The sequence below is a fragment of the Teleopsis dalmanni genome, unplaced genomic scaffold (genome assembly GCF_002237135.1).
Source record: "Teleopsis dalmanni isolate 2A unplaced genomic scaffold, ASM223713v2 unscaffolded_contig_1968, whole genome shotgun sequence".
NCBI lineage: Eukaryota > Metazoa > Arthropoda > Insecta > Diptera > Diopsidae > Teleopsis > Teleopsis dalmanni.
In genome coordinates, this window is record NW_024033350.1 from 1 (window position 1) to 7,975 (window position 7,975).

At 29.6% G+C, this 7,975-nt stretch overlaps 5 non-coding genes and 2 pseudogenes across 5 annotated transcripts; all 7 read left to right on the forward strand.

Moving 5' to 3' along the window:
* Positions 1 to 632: 632 nt before the first annotated feature.
* LOC119664467 lies at positions 633 to 751 on the forward strand. Its single transcript, XR_005251208.1, has one exon. It is a non-coding gene; the product is annotated as a 5S ribosomal RNA (ribosomal RNA).
* Positions 752 to 1,717: 966 nt separating this feature from the next.
* On the forward strand, positions 1,718 to 1,836 carry LOC119664461. The gene has a single exon (XR_005251204.1). It is a non-coding gene; the product is annotated as a 5S ribosomal RNA (ribosomal RNA).
* Positions 1,837 to 2,872: 1,036 nt separating this feature from the next.
* LOC119664464 lies at positions 2,873 to 2,991 on the forward strand. Its single transcript, XR_005251205.1, has one exon. It is a non-coding gene; the product is annotated as a 5S ribosomal RNA (ribosomal RNA).
* Positions 2,992 to 3,882: 891 nt separating this feature from the next.
* LOC119664465 lies at positions 3,883 to 4,001 on the forward strand. The gene has a single exon (XR_005251206.1). It is a non-coding gene; the product is annotated as a 5S ribosomal RNA (ribosomal RNA).
* Positions 4,002 to 4,972: 971 nt separating this feature from the next.
* Positions 4,973 to 5,091, forward strand: LOC119664463 (annotated as a pseudogene).
* Positions 5,092 to 6,011: 920 nt separating this feature from the next.
* On the forward strand, positions 6,012 to 6,130 carry LOC119664466. Its single transcript, XR_005251207.1, has one exon. It is a non-coding gene; the product is annotated as a 5S ribosomal RNA (ribosomal RNA).
* An 854-nt stretch (positions 6,131 to 6,984) lies between these two features.
* Positions 6,985 to 7,102, forward strand: LOC119664462 (annotated as a pseudogene).
* Positions 7,103 to 7,975: the final 873 nt, after the last annotated feature.

Here is a 7,975-nt window from a genome sequence, read left to right on the forward strand (position 1 = left end):
TAGCACTAGCACTAGCACTAGCACTAGCACTAGCACTAGCACTAGCACTAGCAATAGCACTAGCACTAGCACTAGCACTAGCACTAGCACTAGCACTAGCACTAGCACTAGCACTAGCACTAGCACTAGCACTAGCACTAGCACTAGCACTAGCACTAGCAGTAGCACTAGCACTAGCACTAGCAGTAGCACTAGCATTCATATGTTAAATTTTTTAATAAAAATATAAGTATGTATAAAATTTTATTCTTCCTTAAAGATTAAGTTAAAGTTAAAGTTAATATTGAAGTTAATATTACAGGCAATAGTACTACATAATTAAGCATGTAAAATACAAACACGGATATGCTCAATAACAGTTTTAGTTTAATTTTCCTATTCTGTTCATATTAACTTCACTAGAGAAGAAGAAAAAAGAAACTTTTCTATTTTATTTTATTTAAATTGAAATGAAAAATAAAATAAAATAGCTTTGGAAATTGCTTTAGAGTATTTTCTATTTTCCATTTTCCTATATTTCCATTTTCCATATTATAATAAGTAAACGTAGTAAGTAGTACGTGAATAAGATAAAGAATATAGAATAAGAATTAAAATACTGGATAGATGTAGATTTTTTTGAACACTTTCTTTGCAACGACCATACCACGTTGAATACATCGGTTCTCGTCCGATCACCGAAATTAAGCAGCGTCGGGCGCGGTTAGTACTTAGATGGGGGACCGCTTGGGAACACCGCGTGTTGTTGGCTTCACAACACTTTTTTACTTTTTTCCTTTTTTTTGCGGTTTTAATTTTTTTTTATTTTATTTTGTTACTAATACTATTTTTCTTTATATCACATATCTATTATTTATTTATATAAAATGCAATTATTTAACTAATTTCTGCTGTATACGTGGTGTACTCGCATCATTTTTAATTTTGAATTTTGAATTTTGAAAATCGTAATCGTGTCGTATACGCTATGCACCGTAAGCACAAGTTTTGTTCAGTTCCATATAAAATGTACAATAGGCATGTATGCGAGTGCGAGTGCAAGTGTGAGTACGAGTGCCAGCGTGAATGAAAACCTTAAATGATAGAAAACTTTTCAAGTAAAAATACTAATTAAGAAGCTTTGCTTATATTCCTTGTCTTTATTGAATAAAATTTAATAAAACAACAATCTAATGATTGCGCCTATTTATTAGCACTAGCACTAGCACTAGCACTAGCACTAGCACTAGCACTAGCACTAGCAGTAGCACTAGCACTAGCACTAGCAGTAGCACTAGCATTCATATGTTAAATTTTTTAATAAAAATATAAGTATGTATAAAATTTTATTCTTCCTTAAAGATTAAGTTAAAGTTAAAGTTAATATTGAAGTTAATATTACAGGCAATAGTACTACATAATTAAGCATGTAAAATACAAACACGGATATGCTCAATAACAGTTTTAGTTTAATTTTCCTATTCTGTTCATATTAACTTCACTAGAGAAGAAGAAAAAAGAAAATTTTCTATTTTATTTTATTTAAATTGAAATGAAAAATAAAATAAAATAGCTTTGGAAATAGCTTTAGAGTATTTTCTATTTTCCATTTTCCATTTTCCATATTATATATAGTACGTAGTAACTAGTACGTATAAGAATAAGAATAAGAATAAGAATAAGAATAAGAATAAGATTAAAATACTGGTAGATGTAGATTTTTTGAAACGCTTTCTTTGCCAACGACCATACCACGTTGAATACATCGGTTCTCGTCCGATCACCGAAATTAAGCAGCGTCGGGCGCGGTTAGTACTTAGATGGGGGACCGCTTGGGAACACCGCGTGTTGTTGGCTCCACAACACTTTTTTCCTTTTTTTTGCGGTTTTAATTTTTTTTTATTTTATTTTGTTACTAATAATATTTTTCTTTATATCACATATCTATTATTTATTTATATAAAATGCAATTATTTAACTAATTTCTGCTGTATACGTATATTCGCATCATTTTTAATTTTGAAATTGTAATCGTGTCGTATACGAAATGCACGTAAGCTCAAGATTTGTTCAGTTCCATATAAAATGTACAATAGGCATGCATGCGAGTGCGAGTGCAAGTGTGAGTACGAGTGCCAGCGTGAATGAAAACCTTAAATGATAGAAAACTTTTCAAGTAAAATTACTAATTAAGAAGCTTTGCTTATATTCCTTGTCCTTATTGAATAAAATTTAATAAAACAACAATCTATTGATTGCGCCTATTTATTAGCACTAGCACTAGCACTAGCACTAGCACTAGCACTAGCACTAGCACTAGCACTAGCACTAGCACTAGCAATAGCACTAGCACTAGCACTAGCACTAGCACTAGCACTAGCACTAGCACTAGCACTAGCACTAGCACTAGCACTAGCACTAGCACTAGCAGTAGCACTAGCACTAGCACTAGCAGTAGCACTAGCATTCATATGTTAAATTTTTTAATAAAAATATAAGTATGTATAAAATTTTATTCTTCCTTAAAGATTAAGTTAAAGTTAAAGTTAATATTGAAGTTAATATTACAGGCAATAGTACTACATAATTAAGCATGTAAAATACAAACACGGATATGTTCAATAACAGTTTTAGTTTAATTTTCCTATTCTGTTAATATTAACTTCACTAGAGAAGAAGAAAAAAGAAACTTTTCTATTTTATTTTATTTAAATTGAAATGAAAAATAAAATAAAATAGCTTTGGAAATAGTTTTAGAGTATTTTCTATTTTCTATTTTCTATTTTCCATTTTCCATATTATATATAGTACGTAGTACGTAGTACGTATAAGAATAAGAATAAGAATAAGATTAAAATACTGGTAGATGTAGATTTTTTGAAACACTTTCTTTGCCAACGACCATACCACGTTGAATACATCGGTTCTCGTCCGATCACCGAAATTAAGCAGCGTCGGGCGCGGTTAGTACTTAGATGGGGGACCGCTTGGGAACACCGCGTGTTGTTGGCTCCACAACACTTTTTTACTTTTTTCCTTTTTTTCCGGTTTTAATTTTTTTTTATTTTATTTTGTTATTAATAATATTTTTCTTTATATCACATATCTATTATTTATTTATATAAAATGCAATTATTTAACTAATTTCTGCTGTATACGTATACTCGCATCATTTTTAATTTTGAATTTTGAATTTTGAAAATCGTAATCGTGTCGTATACGCTATGCACGTAAGCACAAGTTTTGTTCAGTTCCATATAAAATGTACAATAGGCATGCATGCGAGTGCGAGTGCAAGTGTGAGTACGAGTGCCAGCGTGAATGAAAACCTTAAATGATAGAAAACTTTTCAAGTAAAATTACTAATTAAGAAGCTTTGCTTATATTCCTTGTCCTTATTGAATAAAATTTAATAAAACAACAATCTATTGATTGCGCCTATTTATTAGCACTAGCACTAGCACTAGAACTAGCACTAGCACTAGCATTCATATGTTAAATTTTTTAATAAAAATATAAGTATGTATAATAATTTTATTCTTCCTTAAAGATTAAGTTAAAGTTAAAGTTAATGTTACAGGCAATAGTACTACATAATTAAGCATGTAAAATACAAACACGGATATGTTCAATAACAGTTTTAGTTTAATTTTTCTATTCTGTTCATATTAACTTCACTAGAGAAGAAGAAAAAAGAAACTTTTCTATTTTATTTAAATTGAAATGAAAAATAAAATAAAATAGCTTTGGAAATAGCTTTAGAGTATTTTCTATTTTCCATTTTCCATTTTCCATATTATATATAGTACGTAGTAACTAGTACGTATAAGAATAAGAATAAGAATAAGAATAAGAATAAGATTAAAATACTGGTAGATGTAGATTTTTTGAAACGCTTTCTTTGCCAACGACCATACCACGTTGAATACATCGGTTCTCGTCCGATCACCGAAATTAAGCAGCGTCGGGCGCGGTTAGTACTTAGATGGGGGACCGCTTGGGAACACCGCGTGTTGTTGGCTCCACAACACTTTTTTACTTTTTTCCTTTTTTTTGCGGTTTTAATTTTTTTTTATTTTATTTTGTTACTAATAATATTTTTCTTTATATCACATATCTATTATTTATTTATATAAAATGCAATTATTTAACTAATTTCTGCTGTATACGTATATTCGCATCATTTTTAATTTTGAAATTGTAATCGTGTCGTATACGAAATGCACGTAAGCTCAAGTTTTGTTCAGTTCCATATAAAATGTACAATAGGCATGCATGCGAGTGCGAGTGCAAGTGTGAGTACGAGTGCCAGCGTGAATGAAAACCTTAAATGATAGAAAACTTTTCAAGTAAAATTACTAATTAAGAAGCTTTGCTTATATTCCTTGTCCTTATTGAATAAAATTTAATAAAACAACAATCTATTGATTGCGCCTATTTATTAGCACTAGCACTAGCACTAGCACTAGCACTAGCACTAGCACTAGCACTAGCACTAGCACTAGCAATAGCACTAGCACTAGCACTAGCACTAGCAGTAGCACTAGCACTAGCACTAGCAGTAGCACTAGCATTCATATGTTAAATTTTTTAATAAAAATATAAGTATGTATAAAATTTTATTCTTCCTTAAAGATTAAGTTAAAGTTAAAGTTAATATTGAAGTTAATATTACAGGCAATAGTACTACATAATTAAGCATGTAAAATACAAACACGGATATGCTCAATAACAGTTTTAGTTTAATTTTCCTATTCTGTTCATATTAACTTCACTAGAGAAGAAGAAAAAAGAAACTTTTCTATTTTATTTTATTTAAATTGAAATGAAAAATAAAATAAAATAGCTTTGGAAATTGCTTTAGAGTATTTTCTATTTTCCATTTTCTATTTCCATTCATATTATTATATAGTACGTTAGTACGTAGTCGTATAAGAATAAGAATAGATAAGAAAAGTAAAATACTGGTAGATGTAGATTGAAACACTTTCTTACCAACGATCATACCACGTTGAATACATCGGTTTTCGTCCGCTCACTGAAATTAAGCAGCGTCGGGCGCGGTTAGTACTTAGATGGGGGACCGCTTGGGAACACCGCGTGTTGTTGGCTTCACAACACTTTTTTACTTTTTTACTTTTTTCCTTTTTTTTCCGGTTTTAATTTTTTTTATATTATTTTGTAAATAATAATATTTTTTTTTATACACCTATCTATTATTTATTTATGTAAAACGCAATTATTTAACTAATTTCTGCTGTATACGTGTACTCGCATCATTTTTAATTTTGAATTTTGAATTTTGAATTTTGAAAATCGTAATCGTGTCGTATACGCAATGCACCGTAAGCACAAGTTTTGTTCAGTTCCATATAAAATGTACAATAGGCATGTATGCGAGTGTGAGTGCGAGTGCAAGTGTGAGTACGAGTGCCAGCGTAAATGAAAACCTTAAATGTTAGAAAACTTTTCAAGTAAAATTACTATTTAAGAAGCTTTGCTTATATTCCTTGTCTTCATTGTATAAAATTTAATAAAACAACAATCTATTGATTGCGCCTATTTATTAGCACTAGCACCAGCACTAGCACTAGCACTAGCAGTAGCACTAGCATTCATATGTTAAATTTTTTAATAAAAATATAAGTATATATAATAATTTTATTCTTCCTTAAAGATAAAATTAAAGTTAAAGTTAATATTGAAGTTAATATTACAGGCAATAGTACTACATAATTAAGCATGTAAAATACAAACACGGATATGTTCAATAACAGTTTTAGTTTAATTTTTCTATTCTGTTCATATTAACTTCACTAGAGAAGAAGAAAAAAGAAACTTTTCTATTTTATTTTATTTAAATTGAAATGAAAAATAAAATAAAATAGCTTTGGAAATAGCTTTAGAGTATTTTCTATTTTCCATTTTCCATTTTCCATATAATATATAGTACGTAGTAAGTAGTACGTATAAGAATAAGAATAAGAATAAGAATAAGAATAAGAATAAGAATATTTTGAAACACTTTCTTTGCCAACGACCATACCACGTTGAATACATCGGTTCTCGTTCGATCACCGAAATTAAGCAGCGTCGGGCGCGGTTAGTACTTAGATGGGGGACCGCTTGGGAACACCGCGTGTTGTTGGCTCCACAACACTTTTTTACTTTTTTCCTTTTTTTCCGGTTTTAATTTTTTTTTATTTTATTTTGTTATTAATAATATTTTTCTTTATATCACATATCTATTATTTATTTATATAAAATGCAATTATTTAACTAATTTCTGCTGTATACGTATACTCGCATCATTTTTAATTTTGAATTTTGAATTTTGAAAATCGTAATCGTGTCGTATACGCAATGCACCGTAAGCACAAGTTTTGTTTCAGTTCCATATAAAATGTACAATAGGCATGCATGCGAGTGCGAGTGCAAGTGTGAGTACGAGTGCCAGCGTGAATGAAAACCTTAAATGATAGAAAACTTTTCAAGTAAAATTACTAATTAAGAAGCTTTGCTTATATTCCTTGTCCTTATTGAATAAAATTTAATAAAACAACAATCTATTGATTGCGCCTATTTATTAGCACTAGCACTAGCACTAGCACTAGCACTAGCACTAGCACTAGCATTCATATGTTAAATTTTTTAATAAAAATATAAGTATGTATAATAATTTTATTCTTCCTTAAAGATAAAGTTAAAGTTAATATTTAAGTTAATATTACAGGCAATAGTACTACATAATTAAGCATGTAAAATACAAACACGGATATGTTCAATAACAGTTTTAGTTTAATTTTTCTATTCTGGTTCATATACTTCACTAGAGAAGAAGAAAAAAGAAACTTTCTATTTTATTTAGCTTTGGGAAATTGCTTTAGTTATTTTTCTATTCCATTTTTCATTATATATAGTACGTAGTAAGTAGTACGTATAAGAATAAGAATAAGAATAAGATTAAAATACTGGTAGATGTAGATTTTTTGAAACACTTTCTTCGCCAGCGACCATACCACGTTGAATACATCGGTTCTCGTCCGATCACCGAAATTAAGCAGCGTCGGGCGCGGTTAGTACTTAGATGGGGACCGCTTGGGAACACCGCGTGTTGTTGGCATCACAACACTTTTTTACTTTTTTCCTTTTTTTTGCGGTTTTAATTTTTTTTTATTTTATTTTGTTACTAATAATATTTTTCTTTATATCACATATCTATTATTTATTTATATAAAATGCAATTATTTAACTAATTTCTGCTGTATACGTATATTCGCATCATTTTTAATTTTGAAATTGTAATCGTGTCGTATACGCAATGCACCGTAAGCACAAGTTTTGTTCAGTTCCATATAAAATGTACAATAGGCATGCATGCGAGTGCGAGTCCAAGTGTGAGTACGAGTGCCAGCGTGAATGAAAACCTTAAATGATAGAAAACTTTTCAAGTAAAATTACTAATTAAGAAGCTTTGCTTATATTCCTTGTCTTTATTGAATAAAATTTAATAAAACAACAATCTATTGATTGCGCCTATTTATTAGCACTAGCACTAGCACTAGCACTAGCACTAGCACTAGCATTCATATGTTAAATTTTTTAATAAAAATATAAGTATATATAATAATTTTATTCTTCCTTAAAGATAAAATTAAAGTTAAAGTTAATATTGAAGTTAATATTACAGGCAATACATAATTAAGCATGTAAAATACAAACACGGATATGTTCAATAACAGTTTTAGTTTAATTTTCCTATTCTGTTCATATTAACTTCACTAGAGAAGAAGAAAAAAGAAACTTTTCTATTTTATTTTAGCTTTGGAAATTGCTTTAGAGTATTTTCTATTTTCCATTTTTCATATAATATATAGTACGTAGTAAGTAGTACGTATAAGAATAAGAATAAGAATAAGATTAAAATACTGGTAGATGTAGATTTTTTGAAACACTTTCTTTGCCAACGACCATACCACGTTGAATACATCGTTTC